General features: G+C 43.6%; 1 long non-coding RNA gene across 1 annotated transcript; it reads left to right on the top strand.

Moving 5' to 3' along the window:
- Positions 1–334: 334 nt before the first annotated feature.
- LOC133351874 (uncharacterized) lies at positions 335–13,519 on the top strand. The gene is made up of 3 exons (XR_009756233.1): positions 335–470; positions 11,776–11,867; positions 13,384–13,519. It is a non-coding gene; the product is annotated as an uncharacterized LOC133351874 (long non-coding RNA).
- The last annotated feature ends 3,679 nt before the right edge of the window (positions 13,520–17,198 follow it).

Here is a 17,198-nt window from a genome sequence, read left to right as displayed (position 1 = left end):
GCATTGTCTTTGCTACAGATCTCTCGTTCTCCTTTCGTGCTCATTCTCCCATGTGCTCTACGCTCTAGCACTTTGCCATTTATTTTGCTCACAAAAAAAAAACCTCGTGTTTCATCCGATCCTATGGCAGCAGTCATAACAACCCGCTCGCACTGCAGCCCCCACCGTTTCCGCAACTGGGCGTGCGACTTTGACATCATTGAGCTTGCCTTTAAGGGATTCAGTGTCAGGGGCTATAAGTTTTGGCGGCGGTGGGGTGGATGGTAAAAAAAAAAACGCCCCTCCTACTCCTTCCAATGCGTGACTGCCCATCCCCTCTTTCCAAACCGGTGCGAGCAAAGTTAGTGGCACTGGGCAGCCGGCAGTCAGATTCAAGGGCGAGACTGCCGAGTCCTCGGGCTCGCTTTACCGATCCTGCTCAAATGCGTGCCCGCGAAACTCCTGTGCGGGAGGGTACTTGGGGCGCAAAGGTACGTGAGCGCAGGTGGTGCCGACTTTTATGATTTTCTGTTTGTTTCGCGACGTGTGTCCTCGACAGCAGCGCCGTTGCTGGAGATATGAGTTCGTTTTTATGGTGTAAGACTAAAGCTTGTTTTGGTCTTCAGTTTTATCCGCTTGATACGAGTAGGTTTTTGCGGTTGCGCTGTACAGTTCGGCGACGTGTGTTTTTTTTAAGGGTTGTACCGTGTGCTGTTCTGCGTAATGTCCGAGGTTTCACGCCAAAAATGTGTTGCAAATTGTCGAACATCGTGCCGGACACATCCGAGAGCCATTAGTGGCAATTTTGTTTGACTTTTAATCGAAAAACCGTAATTTATCTTTCTTGACTAGTCTTTTGAGTTACATAGGTGTGGCTGGAATTTGTATGTATATGCCTGTCCGGATGTGATTTAAAAAAGCATTTAACTTGACTTTCAAATACACGTTACTTATGCTTTGTTACGTCTTCTATTGACAACATGTTGTTGTCACATGTAATGTCAGTAATTGAATAACAAAACATATACATCAGGCTGAGTTTGGAAATGGTGGGGAAGCCGCAAGGAAAGATATAGGTCCATTGGCACACAACGGTGCAGTGTTCCCAAAACTGCTAAGCACTCGTGAAGTCACTTCAGAGGCATTCACCGTAATCTATGTCGAACAAAATAACTCCTGATAAAAACGGGCCCTGCCAGGGTGTGTGTGTGCATTTCACAGCAGGAATTTACAGGTATTTACCCGACCTTTCAGTTGAATGAGAAGAGCCAAAAGTGGAAAAGTTTAGTTTCTGAATATTCTCAGGAAATAACTTTCATTCTTTTGGGTTGGCCATTTTTTTATCTTACAGTAATTTTATTTATTTTCCGCTCTCTCGCTCTCTCTCTTGAGCCACCCTCCCCTGCTTCCTACAAGTTGGGTGGCTTTGCGAGTCAGTGTTTAAGAGGGCTACAGTGTTTTCTCAGTGAATGCACCTCTTTTAAACATTTCTGTGCTACACCAAAAGTGGCTTTTGATCCACATCTCTTGAGCATTAAGTCTTGGCATGGGCATTCCTAAAAATCTTACCTTTCCAATCTTCAAACAAAAACATATAATCGTTAAACTCTCTTCACATGTTTTTTTCCATCTGCAACACTTTATTGATAAATTTAAAAAAAACTGCCTGTTTATGTTTGTAATAATCTTACTTACTCACTCACGCCACTGCTGGCATAAGGGCTTCTACTAGGAGGAGCTGTAGAGAACCACTCTGGAGGATGTTTGGCCTACTCCACCATGTTGGCCAGACTTCTTGGAAGAGGTGGGAGTGCCCACACTTTGCTCCACCGCATATACATGTATGTATGTCTGTGAACTTCTTTTCGCACAGTACATAGCCAACTATTGCTAATATGACCTGTCAAATGTGGTGTAGCCATTTATGCTGCTGCATGGACAAAGATAGTCGGGGGATTGAAGAAAATGTCCCCATTGTGATCAATGCTGCGCCAGGAGATCTAAACAAATCGAGTGGGCGACCTCTGGATTGCAAGTGCGATGTGTGCTCAACGTTACTCTGATGTGGGAGCATCCTGTATTTATAGTGGTGGGAAGATGTTAATCTAAAGTGGCATTGAAGTTTGCCTAGTGTCCCTTTTGATGCACATAACTATTAATTTAATAGACACTGAAGCAGATTAAAAGTCCTGGCCAGCCTTTAAAAGTTGCCCAGTTCGAAAAGTTGTATAAAGTAGGCTTTTTTTTGCATACAGGGTGGCCCAAAATAGAGGACACATCGGGTTATGCTATTTATTATAACACAAACACGAACAAATATGAATTGTTTAGTCTTTAAGTTAATCATTTATATATTATCATTATATCTATTTGTCTTATTCCTGTGGGGTTACCTCAAATTTGTCATTGACAGAACTCGACCAAGAACCAAAAATTAGTTGACACAACATAATTGATAAACGTTCAGATTCCACCTGTAATCTTAAACAAATATTATTAAATGCACGTTTAAAGATAATTCAAGCTTACATTGATGTTAATGGCAGTAATTTTGAACATTTGTCAAAATAAATTAAATAACTCTTTGTGATTTGTTAAAAAAAATATAATACCTTGTGTTCTGACTTTTGAGCCACCCTATATGCGTGCGTGGCCTCACGCTTTAAGAGACATAACACTTTGTGACTATCCAGTCATGCTCACAATGATTAAATAAAATTTTAAATCAGAATATATGAACACAGGCCATCCAATTAATAATTTAGTGCATGATTAAAACCAAATATAATCCAAGGTGTGCTCATCATTGAAATATATATTCGCATGAAACGCTGACGTACAAATGCATTACGCGATTTGCAAAAATACACAAAGCACCGGTTAAAGGTGGTAAGCGTTCAATGTCGAGAATTCCAAAAACAATTCACAGTAATTATTTTGTGCAAAATTGGTTGCTTAACGCCTGAATACTCTTTATTACGTATCCTCGTAAATATATATATTTTTTATTCCACGTAAAAAAGAGAATTCACTCGGGTCGCAGGAGCTTCACGTGAAACATTTTCGCGTGTGTTTTTTACGGCGTTCTGCACTGGGTTGCCTTTGTGCCCGTGGTTCTGGAGCAGTGATTTTATGAGGGTGTTTTTCATTCCTGGTCGAGATTCCCCGTTATTTTGGACCATTCACACCCCCCTCCCCATTCCCTCCCTCCTTCCATTTTTTCCCCTTGTAAAACAGCTATAAAGAGAACTGGCTGGCTTGTGGGAGGAAAGATTCAGGCGACCCGTGTTTCACTGTAAACACCAGGCCTCAGTGGATCGTCTGTTCAAAATGACCCATCTGGTCCCAAACCCACACGGACAAAGATCCCTCTTTCAGCATTACAAACCTCGCGTTGGGTATGAGGATCTGTCGACGACCACCCATTATTAAGTCTTACAGAGCTGCACCGCACACGCCCATCAGTCTTTATCTCCCCAATGCTGCTGTTGGTCGCACTTAACTCGGGGGGAGGCCCAAGCCACGTGCGGATAACGAACTGTCAGTTCATCTTCTTGGTTCTTTCGGTAAAGTCACGTAGAAGGGAAGTAATAAAATAATAAAAATAAAACATATTTTATTTTATTATATTATTTTATTATGTTTTATTTTTATTATTTTATAACTTCCCTTCTACGTGACTTTACCGAAAGAACCAATAATATGAATCCCTGCAGTCACGAAAGCTTTAAATCGAAATTGAACTGTCAGTTTTGTCCGCATTCTGGAATAGGGGTCAGGTCTCTGGGATGAGTGGAATATGATCATAATAACTACAACACTGCTGTCCACACGCATCATAGCAATCACATCATTACTTCTCATAAAAATGTTTGAAGGCATTTTTTCCGTATTACTTGAGAGCAGTCTTCATTGCCTCAAAAATAAATATCAATTTTTTTCACTTCATCATGCTCTGTTCAATCTATAAGTAATGCAGCAGCACTTGTGAGTATAATTTTAACTTAGTACAAATGTTATTGTAATTCTAGTGTCGTATTCTTTCCTTATTTACTGTATTAATGTACATACAAGAATTGCAATATATTTCATCGTAATATAGCTTATTAACTGAAGCAGATATTTATTTAATAAGAAAAATATATGTATACCGGACATTTTAAACCACTGTAGGGTGATGTTTTTCAGGATAAACAACATGAAGGCCAGCTTTACAACAACACACATTTGACTTTCATATTTAAGAATTTACTATTAATTTCGCTTCCTTCCTATGCTCAAAGTACGTGTAAACACACAGCCGCTGTGTGTATAAATATACATATAGCACACACTGTCAATTATCGGTGTACACTAATGCACAGGGACCACTATTGCGCAGCAAATACTATTAATACTTAAATTTTAATCCAATACTTTACAGCTGTTATTTTTCTACAGTCTTAAGCCACGCCCCCCCCCCAGACTAGTTAGCCTCAACTCATCCCGTCCTGGAATAATGGTGTAGGTGTAACTGGCGCATAATTATTGCTGCCCCCCATCTTTCTCATCGCAGCAGCTGAAGGACATTATTGTTTACCTTGCCAATCGTGAGATGTATTCCTCTGCTCTTGGGAACGTCCGAACAGGAGGAGCAAAACAGGGAGGGTTCGGTGAGCAGTGCCGTCTCATCATCCCAGTTTAAAGATGGTGCTGGGATATCCGGTCGTGTTAATAATTTACTATTCTCCCGATTGTCCACCCATGAGTTGAATAGAATGACGGAAACAGTCAGGGGTAAAAAAAAAAAGTCTCTCATCTATTCCCGCATGTGCCGGAGGTGATCGGCAGGGATTGGACCGTTCATTGGCATCATCAGCCGTGTCGCGCTGGGCGTGGCTTGTAGGGGGGTTTCCTGCCTTCAGGATATTGGGGTGGCTGTAACTTTTTAAGGGACACTCAGTAATCGACGACAAAAAGTAGCAGATGAATTAACGTAATCGACTAAACGGTCTCAGCTCTACTCTAAGGTCTGCCTCAGTTTTAGTTTATCTCACAGGGTGAAACGTATACATTTAGCCAGATCATACACATATCCTTCACACGATATCTACAAATGTGAGGTTCATATCAAATGGAAGCTCCTGAACTCTGGTGAAGACGCAACATTTTTTATCGTTAGCACGTCATGAGAAACAATCTCAGTTTTAGGAATCTCATGTTAGACATGAGAATCTCGTGATTTTATAATACAGTACGAGCATGGGACAGGGGAAAGCGCATATAGCATGCTGCATGCGGATAATAATTAGTTGAAAGTTAAGAATACAAATACTTTCGCAACCAATGTATTTAAAAACGTTGGGTCGCAACAATTTATATTTATGAATCGTACAATTCAGTGTAAACCCCGAAGGCTCCAACAGCCAAACTATAGCAACTGAGTGAAGGGCCTACGAATAGTGGGAGGCAGGTCCCAAACCGTCCTGCACAAGCACTTGCAGTAGATGCAGATTGCCAGGAAACTGGTCTAGCCGGTAAGCCAAAGCTAATAATTAATTACATGAAGCCTTCATATTCTAATGAACCAGGCACATTGTATAGGTCACCTAAGACAGGGAGATTCGCAGGAAACCTCATAGCCTCGTCAAAACTGGTCTCTTGTGCTGCCGGTGTCATGAGGGCTGCCACGTTGGAGTTACAAATATACGAGTGTGGCTCTTGAAGCTCGGATCTCCACCTGTTCTAGTTTCCCCAGGTAACCACTTGTACCCCCCCCCCCCCCCATCTTCTGGTTGCGAGATATTATTTCCCCCCATGATACGTCCCAGTAGTTAATATCATCCAGACGTGGCAGCCTTTGCTACGGCTGTAGCTGCAGTCATCACGCGATTCATGCAGAGGCGTGGGTAGTCAACCAGCAGCAGAAAAAGACCTTTGTAAAGCATAACCAGACGACTGTTTGTCCTCCAGACTTGGGGCGGTGTGCGTCGGCGTGCCCCCCCTCTCCCCTCCTCAGTGGGGGTGGAATAAGTCAACATGGATTACGGCCTGGCAGTGCCCAAACACAGCTGCAATCACTTTCCCTGCAGAGGGGCTTTGGGTGCTGTCGATTTCGCGTAGGTGGTGGGAACTGCGGAGCGCCGCGATATTCCTCTGCATACCCGAATGCTTTGGTAGCAATGCCGGGCCACGGCGACCCGTAGCATGGCACCTGCATAACTGAAGGTCGCTCAGTGGTACGGCTTGCTCGGGGGGGGGGGGGCAGCAGCGATGATGACAGTGCTGACGGGTGGTCGCTATTCTGACCGGGATGGCCGCTGAACCACGTTCAGTCTCCAAAGTTTTGGTTTGTGATCTTAGAGACTTTTTTTTGGCGGTATCAAGATGATGGAACAGAAAGACTTTATGCCTTGCAATAGGTGTCTAATTGGTGTTTGCACATCTTGACACCTGTTGTATTGCTTTAAAGGGTAAAGTATATTCTTTTTTTTTCAGCATTAGTTTGCGCTACGTTGGTAATCATTCATGAGACTAACAGAAGCGTTCTTAACAAGTAAATATTATTATTTGGTATTTTTGAAGTGGCTATATAAATCATCGTTGGTTATTATTGATACTGCAAAGGTTATGGATGATATTTATCGCGAAAGCCTACGTGTTAAACTGACTGCAAAGGTTGCCGCTATTCATATGGCATCATAAAGTGATGATGGCCACTCCAAGTGAAACCAAATGTCCTAAAGCTGCGGTGGGGCAACACTCCAGGAGGATGTGGCTACTCGCACCCAGAGGGTGTTATCGGAGCTTCAACTAGATGTGGTAAGTGCATTGTGAGTGTGGTGGCTAGGGAAGGGGGGTAGGTGGTAGACTTAATGTTGGGCTTTATATAAAAAACTAAAATGAGTAAACTATTTTTGTATTTTACCAGGTAAGGCCCACAGAGCTATATAGCTCTTTTGCATAAGCGACCTGGCCACAAATGAAAGAGCAACGAAGTGGCTTATCATGTGGAAACTTATATCAGCCAAATAGTCTAAACAGATGTTCCTAAATGTGGAGGGAAAAACCGGAGGACCCGAATAAATATCCACACGACCATGGGTCGTGATGGAACCCACGACCTCCTGCATACCAGGCAAAGTAGTTAACATTTTTCCACCGTGACGCCCATGTTGATGAGGTAGCTATATAAGTCTTCGTCGTCATTTATTATTTATATTATGTCTACCATAACTCCCATGGAGTAGATGTCAAAGTACCGGAACAAATAGATGTTCAAGATAATTACTCAGTGGGTGATTGCAGACCAGATCTGATGTTCAAAATCAACGCAATGTCGACAACACACACACACAACATATGAAAAAAAAACTAAGTTGAAAAACGAATCTGTGCTTGAGCCTTATTCTCCCTTGCAGGAAAGTCTTGCATACAAACGCAACATCACAAATAACTATGAAGCATTAAAATAAGTGGAATAATAAGTGGCTCGCTGGCACGAGGATAGGAAAAACATGCTTGCAATATATACGTGCGTGTTTTTCCAATTGCACATAGACATGCTATATTATAGATGTGTGTATATACGCTGGAGAACAGACCGTATGACTAACATCACGTGAAAACATTTGATCGTGTTGGGGAAAAGCACACAAACCTTTTTAGGTTTGGATTTTTTTCCCTTTCCTCATAGTTGCCGATGATGTAAAACTACATTATATACACAGTGGGTTTAAAATATATGTACGTGTATATATAGAAGAAGTGAGTAGTTCAAAGGCGCACAAGCACCGTGCCTTTCTCTGGGCGTTCCTAATACCTTTCTTGCATACCTTACGTCAAGTCGAAATTGAATGGGCATTATTGTCGAGAGAATATACCTTTGTGCTTATGGAGATATGCTCTGGCTAAAAAAAAAATATGGATGGGGTTCACCCATCACCTTGACAGGTTAATGGCCTCCTAGAACATTGGGTGGAGCAAGAGGTGTTCACTTGGCCAACAACAAAAAGATTCTCGCCAAAACTTTTTTTTACGTGTGTGTCCCATCTCCTCTGTCTGTCTGTGTCTTCCCTGGGCTGGGGGCAATAGATGTTGTGGAATTTTTCGGGCCCATTCAGAAGGGAGTCTGCATGCCCCACAGGTGCTCAAGAAAAGTGCGAGTAGAAGCCAAGGGACGGTATGGATCTCTTTGCAGTAACCCGTGCAGAGCTAATATTAGTCCTCGAACGGCACAATGGATATTTTAAATTCCCCAATTTTAGTCACGGTTCACTTAAGGTGTTTTTTGCAAAGGTAAAGGTGCAGCCCTGCAATTGCATTGCCGTGCAACTGCTGGTAAAGGAGCCTCCACTACAGGGAGTTGTGGAGAGCCCCTCTCTAGAGGGTGTTTGGCTTACTCTTCCATGCTGACCAGATGTTTCGGAAGAGGTAGGAGTACTCGCACTTTGCCCTACCACACGCCACCTGTGCAGGATCGACTAAATGTGGCGTACCCATTTATACAGTGTACTAGCTGCGTGGACAGAGGTGGGGGGGGGGGGGGGGGGCAGGTGGGGGGCCAGGTGGGGGGGGGGGGGCACATAAATTTGCCCATCGTTTAAACTGCCCTCCCCGGAGATTCTGAACTACAAGTCGAGTGTTCTAAAGCATGACATCCCTTTTTTTGTGTATACTTTTTACTTGTCAATGCTGAAATTAAGTCAGTCAAATCTGATAACGTTACCTTAATTAACCAGTTTTTGTTTTCTGGTTAAATTGGTTCAGCTTGGTTTTTTATGTAGATTGTTTATATATACTGTATATAGATTGCGGACAATATTTTGGCAACAGGCGTGCATATGAAGAAATGTGTAAGCAGGCCACAGCAAACGTGTGCAAAACACGAATGTCAACACTTAAAAATCGTATTTTATTTATTTGCTCAATAATAGCTATTATTACATACGTCATTCCTTATACGTGTGATATACTAGAGTGATTTACATCGTTAAACGTTAATACGTTCGAGTTTGTTTATTATATTCATGTTTTTTGCCATATTCGAGACAAAACATCAATATGTATGTACTTGTGCATTTATGTATATCAGCGGACACGAAGTAGTTAACTATATTCATGCTGCCATGCACTCTTGTTTTACATATGTAATGAGCGACTTCCACGACATGTTGTATAGAGGGTACGTATTCTTTATTTCTCACACTGGGCACAACACAGGCCAACACTGGTTCTTCCTGTCACTGAATATAACTCGAGGCAATAACACCTCTACTGGCTACACGCACAGCCGATCACTCGGCGGGGTCCTCTCGCCCTCACTCGTCTCCGCCGCTGGCTGGCGGCGTGACGATGACGGTGATGAAACCCACGCAGGAGATCATCCATGTGGACGGACGATGGAGAGAGATGTCGGTGAACAGCGACGCAGCCAGGACCCAGGACCCCACACACGAGGCCCGAGCCCCGGGTCCCCTCCCACTTACATCCCCCCAGGCGTGGCTAAGCCCCGTCTCCGGCCACGCCCTCTCGTGGAACCTTCGAGCAGGTTCCCGGAACATCTCGGCTAACCCCACCTGTTACCTTTGCTTCAGATACGTCTCCTTCCCTGATTGGCTGTTACCTCTGTGGCTGTACCCGTAAAACCCTTCCCAGGCCAGCAGGTGTCACTTTGTCATGTCAGCAGGTGTAACCCGGTCATTACACATATATTCAATGACTTACAGGGAGGAGTGGTGATGCAGTTGCTTGTAGAGAATTCCACCATAAACCCAATGACCCAAGTTCAAACTCCATCCATGGCTAAGACTTCTGGCGAGTGATATCTGGATCAGTCTTCTTAAACCCCCACCCCCATCCCAAACCAGAGTGGTGAAGTATGGTCAAACAACCCCCTTGATCGAAGGTTGGGTAGGTGCCTTCATCTAGTAGTGGATTAACAAAGGGCAGTACACACTACCTGTTTATCAAGGACTTGTACAATCAAAGTATTGATTAGCTTATAACATACAAAGTCATAAATCGGGGTTCAAATTACAACTAACCTAAACAATATAAACGTTTAGCCTAATCATTACCGAAAGCAAGTTTCAACACTGTCATATACATGTCACCATTATTGGTCCATGATGCATTCACTTTTTGATGAAGGCCCTCTTCCTTATCCCCCACAGCGTACCAATCCCACAATGCCAGAGTACATCTTTACTTTATGGGGACCTCATTTGCCAGTAAAAATATGATAATTGGTTCTTTACCCTTCTATCTGGCAACAAAACTGACACCTTTTTGCAAGGAGTCATGTTTGCATAGACCGCAATACCTGCAGTCATAATACAAACAAAAGAACATAACTCTGATAATGTGCACTGTCCTTGAAGTTGATTGGTCCACACCCGAGACAGCTTTCCTTCGAGCCTAGTCTCATATGGGTTGGACCAGATGACGCCAAAAGGCGCCTTTTGGCGTCATCTGGTCCAACCCATATGAGACTAGGCTCGAAGGAAAGCTGTCTCGGGTGTGGACCAATCAACTTCAAGGACAGTGCACATTATCAGAGTTATGTCTTTTGTTTGTATTTATGACTGCAGGTATTGCGGTCTATGCAAACATGACTCCTTGCAAAAAGGTGTCAGTTTTGTTGCCAGATAGAAGGGTAAAGAACCAATTATTACATCTTTACTTGTTCACATGAACCGATCGCGCATTACTCCATCTCTGTGGTGGTGCTCAACCCTCTCTTTGCACACGTTTCATCCTTCAGCTGCTATTCCCCAACAGTTATCCTCCACCGCTGTCCATCCCTTCTCGCAATGTAACCACCCAAGGTCTCCTACATTTTTTTTTAACAGTCAATCCGATGCCTCCTAGACTTGCTTGCGGTCTCTCGAGCTTGCGTTCCCCTCTTCATGCATCACATTGTTACTCCAAATGTGCACCTCTCCGTTTTTTTATTGCGTATTGGCCAGGTTTTGGGCATTTCCTTTATCGTTGTCCACATTTTACGATGGTAATGTCCTTAACAGGGAATATTCGCTGATCGAAGAGAGTCTAAATTTTTTTAGGCAGACTGGTATGTTGCATACCAGCATAGACGTAGGTTTTCCAAAAGCACTCCGACCTGCTACGGTTCACCTCTGTATTTCATCGTGTTGATCCTGATCCACATTCAGTAACTGCCAAAGGTATACAAGTCCTGTTGTGATTCGTAGCTGACCGTCGGGATGGGCCATGGAAATTATCTGGCCAATTTTTTTTGACGTCATTATTCTTTCAGCTCACCCCGCAGGTAAAAGAATGTCGCAACCCAATTTAGCGATTATCTCTGACATTTTGCTTGAGACTACATCAAGCGTGTTATAACTCTGTGTTTTCCAAGTTGTGTTCTTCCAACACTTTTGTTTTTGAGTATTTTCCTCGATGCATGTACGGTGTCTTTTTTTTTACCTTAACTGCTAATAACAATAAGAGTTGGCTTGTTATGGAGCACCCTTTACACCAGGGAATCTCACAGCCCGACTTAGTAAATGCCATTAACAATACTTGAAATTGCTATGATGAAGATGGTATGTGTTTGATTACATGTAAAAAAACAGCCCTATTCAATATTCTTCTAATAAAATATAAAAATAATAATACCGAACTATGTTTTTAAAATAAATAGCAAATTAATTAATGTTCGTTTATGGATGAAAGAACAAAAAGAGCAAAATACATTGATATGGATTGATAAGGGGAGGAGCCCCCACTCATAGTACAATTTTGAAAAGCATTGCTATCTTGATGAACTCCCTCTTCTATCTGCTTTCTTATCAGGTCCCTGCACAGAGGGTCACGTGAACGAGGGCACGCGATGAAGAGGAACCCTCATATATGAAACGGTGCAAATGAATAAGTGCCTATTTGAGGTGAGCAGTCACATTCACTTTATATTTAAACCAAAATATAAACTTAGATTACGAATAATCATTGCAGGTGTGGATAACGGGGAAGTACATCGACTCTGCCATCGTATCTAGTTATGTAAATGTATTGAAAGGAATGTTACTACGGTGGGATGGTTAGCGCACTGGACTTGCATTCCAGAGGTCACTGGTTCAATATCCCGACGAAGGCGGTTGGAACAATGGGGAAAGTTTCTGAAATATCCCCATGCCTCCATCCACCCAGCAGTGTAAATGAGTTCACCACAATAAGTTGATCGGCAGGTCACGTGGAGTGAGGTAGAGTGAGTGTGGGTATTGCCGCCACCTTCAATAAGTCTCTGGCTAGTGTGGAAGAGTAGGCCAAAAAATCTCTTTCGGAGCTCTCTATTGTAGACGCTTCACCCGCAACAGTGGCATCAAGCGATACGTTGCAGAGCTACACCTTTTTAGTTAGGTGTATATCGAACGTGAAATGTATGCCCGTAAGTTTTCATCTTGAAATGTGAAGGTAACACGGACGCACGTCAGCATATCCAGCCCCGTATTAAAGACATGCATTTCACAGCATGGTTTGCTGAAATATACTGTGTAACTGAAGGCAATTTTTGGAATGGGTTTACATTATTGAGTTGTCGTTTAACCTCCAGCCTGTGCACACTCGATGGCAAGATGGTTTTGGCACGCGTAAAATATTGGGTCGTGGAAATTTTCATCACACGGAACATAGCTGGACCAATTCCTCAGCATTGATGATTGACGCACGCATTGCACCCTAAGCCCTGCGACTCAAATGCGCCATGCAACCTGTAAGCCCTCGCCCAACAGGTACATCAACCAATCTGCCACGCTGGCTTAGCCCAGGCAGCATTCACTCGTCTCTTTCCAGACAGCGTGTTATATGATGCATTTCTGTTTGAACAAGCTTAGCAGCTCCATCTCGAAATTGCTTCTCGAATGTGCTTATGTAAAATACATCCCACATGACGTTACAATGAATGTGGCTTCATAAAACGCTTTGCATGTTAGTAAGAAGATGTTACATGCGGTAACCGTGTCACGTATTCTCAGATGAGCACGTTTGGCTACATACGGTGTGGAAAAAGTTTTCTATACATAGGCGAAAAGGCTGGTTATATGGGCGTCTATAGATAATGACTGAACTAAATAAAGCACAATATGCTTTAAAATGGGGAAATGCTTGACTGAGCTTTTAGAAGTGAGCGAATGTTTGCTGGATTAAGAACGCATCACTGTGTGTGAAACGGTCGGAATTCTGAACGTCTTTAGAGAATGATGGCTACGGGGCAGATATGCTACGTTGTACTGTATAAGTTCATTTCGTATTATGTAATGCTCTTGTAAGACCACTGCATTGGCATTGTAATTAATACGGTGGGTAAGTCTTTTTTTATTTAAATAACAAACAAAAGTGAGAGAATGAATCATCCCAAATGAGTCACGATGGAAAATGTCCTCGCTATGTATTGTCATTCCCCAGCAGCCAAGACACCTTCTGAATGAGCATGATAAAGTTGCCATTGCATCTGTTGTGCAACTCAGTTGGGAATCCGTCATTCAACCAGGTGAGAACACTGAGATTTTCTACTACTTATCGTTATCAAGGGACGTCTGGGATACCATAGCTTCAAAGGATTATCATTATTATTATTCATTTGTGGGTAGGTTTTTCAGAAATTGGATTATTACATGGGCACACACTGGCCCAATTGCTCACCGCTTGTGAACAATCTCGCAAATCAAATGGTGAATTTTGGTAGAGTACTATTTCACGTAGTGGATTTGCTGAGAGGGGGCTTAAAGAATTGAACCCTTGAATTACATTCAAACTGCCTCGGGAGGCCAGCGCTATTGAACACAAAGCTACGGAGTTTCCCCATTACTATAACGTAACAGTAATACAACTAATGATGCCCTTTGTTTACCCAGGAAAGGCTCGGTCGAGTCTCATGTCTTCTTTTTCAGGAGGCTGCTGCCATCTTCAACGTTCGGCCAATTCCATTTAACGAGGGTGTTCAGCTTTGTGTGGGGAGGCAACGGAGTGTCCAGAGGAAAACTTGTGCGCACGACAGGATAACACTCAAGCTCCACATAGGTTACTTCAGTGATTCTTAACCTGGGGTGTGCTCACCCCCCGGGGGTGCGAGATGGCCTTTCTGAACACCAAAGGCGGGGGGGGGGGATACAGGCTGCAGTGAAGGTTAAGAACCACTGTAGTGCCATCTCTGACCCTCCTCGCAGCCTGAGTGAGTTTGGAAGTTTTACATAAACTGTGTGCAATTTACAAACCCTCGCCTCCACGCTGTGGACCATAGTGCTGGTCATCGGGCCGGAGTTAAATTATAACATGAGTGTGCTTCCCGTCCCGCACCTTCGAATGAGAGGAAAATAATTGAGTTGTTTCGTTCTGATGTTATGGTGTTTGCAACGTTTGATGTGCAGAGGTCGAGCCCGGCTGTGAAAGTCTGTCGGGAATGACAAATGTTTCCTTGCATGTGTGGCAGCGTGCTCCTGCGTGCGCGCGTGCAAGTGGGTCTGTGCCTTCGCCGAGTGGGGTTCCTGGCACGGTGATTTGTAATGTGCAGAGACAAAAATCACATTGCCAGGGATTACCGCTCAGTGATTGTCGTTTCTGCTGGATCGACTTTTGTCTCACGTCTCGAGCGCCTGCCACCTAAAATTTCCCAATTATAAGATCTCCCGAGGCGTCTCTGCCCTTTGACCTTGTTTCTCAAAATGCTACGACTGACTGATGGTACATGAAAACTAATCAGGAATTGTATTAATCAACATTTCCAACAGCGGTCTCAAATGTGCAGGGCATTGCGTAGGTCTTTACGGTTGTCTATGCGGTTTCCCGGTTGTACGGCGCGTTCGGAGTGATGCCCGATGTTTTGCTCCACTTCCTAGGTGCTTCTCTGGGAACTAACGAGTTGAATATTCGGCATGATGTCTGATGTTTCACTGCACGTGTTGGGAGCCTCCTTAGGAAATGATCAGTTCTTCAGTTGTCCAAAGTTTTACTTCAACGGCAGGGTGTTCTGTGCTTTGTTAAATGTGAAGAACAGACTATTCAGTTCTTGAAAAAGCTCTCGCATCAGACATGATTGGAGAGAGATGCACAATGTTCCACTTTAAAGAAAATGTACTTGTCCTGAGCATGTGTATCCTTCATTACAATCATTAACATGTTACCATTCGTAAAAATGTAGTTTAAGAATCGGTTTTATTAGTCACCGCATTTATCAAAAAGTATAAGCAGCCTCAATTATACTACGGTTTTTGTTCCTCCCATGTATAAGCAGCTACCAAACTCAGTCACGCCCTCCAATTTTTTGGGCAGATTGCACAACACATGTTTGCAACACTTAATCCAAGCTTAATGGAGATCATAAAACCTCAGACTTTGTCTGTGTTTCTTGGTTCTGTGTTTGTTCCTTGCTTCCTCTTTTAAAAGTTGGAACATGGAGTATGAGCTTTGCTATTTATTGCCGAGTCCCGTCGTGGGTGCGTCACAATGGGTGTTACTCGTAATACAGTTTTTGGGTGAGATCGCGTTCTTTTAAATTACTCGCAAATTGCTTTAATGGGTTAAAAACACGTAGCAACATCATCCATTCTCTCACTTTTTTCATGAAAAGACAACGTATTAAGTCCCAATTTATAGTCTGACCCATTACCTGCAGACTATACTAATCTGTGAAACAGAGCACATTCTTGATTGTCTTCTGCTGTAAGATTGGAGCTCATTCCAAAAGTAAATTGTTATAATTCTGTAACTCGCTCACCAGGATTGGTGGGGTTCATATAATCTCCTGTCTGGGTGAGTTTGTAAGTCGGGATTGGGTGATTGTCAGGTTTTGCTGGAGAATGAAAATAAATAAATATTATTTTAAATATCCACAGCAGTAGGAGGTTTAATACATGAAGACACGGGAGACTTAGCCACCGCTGACATATAGATTGCTTCCATGTGCGATTTAGATGACTGTTGCAGTCAGTATTTTACAATGACAGATGCAGTGGTCTCCGGGCATGTGGCCCCCGCATAGCCATTCAGACTTTTGGGGCAAGTTCTGTTCGCGGGCACCTATTAAGGCGCACAAGGTGGTGTGGTAAGAACTATGGCCGGCTGCCTGTGTCTCCCCAGTGATAATGTGTACACATTGCACCAGTACCACATTTAATGTTGAGTCAACCTAGGGCCGGCCCCACAACTCGTTCAAACATCACTCGCCGCTGATGGTAGCTGTGTGGCCAGGATTTGAACTCTGGTTGCCAGTTGTGCAGCACATTGTGTTAACCATTGCGCCACCACTCCCTACGTGCAACAAGCGCACACAAACGCTGGCGCAGACACCGCAGCCTTTGATCTTGCCCAGCCTCAGCTGCCACCAATACTCCCCGCAAGAGAAACCCTACACAATGTCAACAGTAACTCTATACATTTCTTCCCTAGATGCTGCAGTGCAGGACTTAGTTGCTTGTGAGCAGTGCCTTGCTTTCTGTCTTGTTCACAGTGGCTAAGTTCCACACCTCAGCAGACCATGCGTCAAACGGCAGCGCAGGCCATGCATGAAGAGACTTGCATTGTTGTGGGGCGCGTCATCGCGCATACCGCGACATTGCAGTCCGGGGTTACATTTCGTCCCCTCCTCTCGGCACGATAGCAAGTATCTTGCAGACCCGGCACTGTCTTACGTGTTAAAGGAAAAAAAGAAAATGCTCTTCTGAATTCGACAAGAGAAACCCCATCATAGCGTAAGGTTAGGTGAAGCCGAAAAAAACGAAATGGTCTCAATCAGCACACAAAGAAACGCGTAATTAACACTCAGGGTTCTGTGCACTGCGTAAAAATCGAACTGCTGATTATTATTTTTGAGGTGACGTTTGAAAAATGTAATTGCTGATTGCACGCAGTGGACCCCGGCGCGCGTCGCTTGAGGAGGGTGGCTGTGATTTTTCAGAGGGGATAGCTGCGGATTCCGAATTATTTTAGTTATTTCTATGTCCTAAGTCTGCTAGAACCGGAGAGTGGTAGAGTGCCCCCCCCCCCCTATCTGGGCCGGATCTTCTGTGCCTACTGTTCTGACATCAGTCGTCTATAAAAAGCACTGGCTCAGTTCAGCAGGAACAGAAGTCTCGTCCATTGTCTGCCATCCATTCAACTGTTATGGAAATTGTGTTTTACAATTGTGTTTTACAATTGTGGCGTGCGCTGCAGTTGAAGTGGGATTAGCGCTGCCAAGCACAAGCCTGGGGGGCTCAAGCTGAGATTGTTTTGGTCTTTGTGAT

The sequence above is a fragment of the Lethenteron reissneri genome, chromosome 39 (genome assembly GCF_015708825.2).
Source record: "Lethenteron reissneri isolate LAM-NWPU_2019-01 chromosome 39, ASM1570882v1, whole genome shotgun sequence".
Lineage (NCBI taxonomy): Eukaryota > Metazoa > Chordata > Hyperoartia > Petromyzontiformes > Petromyzontidae > Lethenteron > Lethenteron reissneri.
The sequence above is the reverse complement of the archived record's forward strand: the minus strand, read 5'-3'. Positions and strand labels throughout refer to the sequence as shown.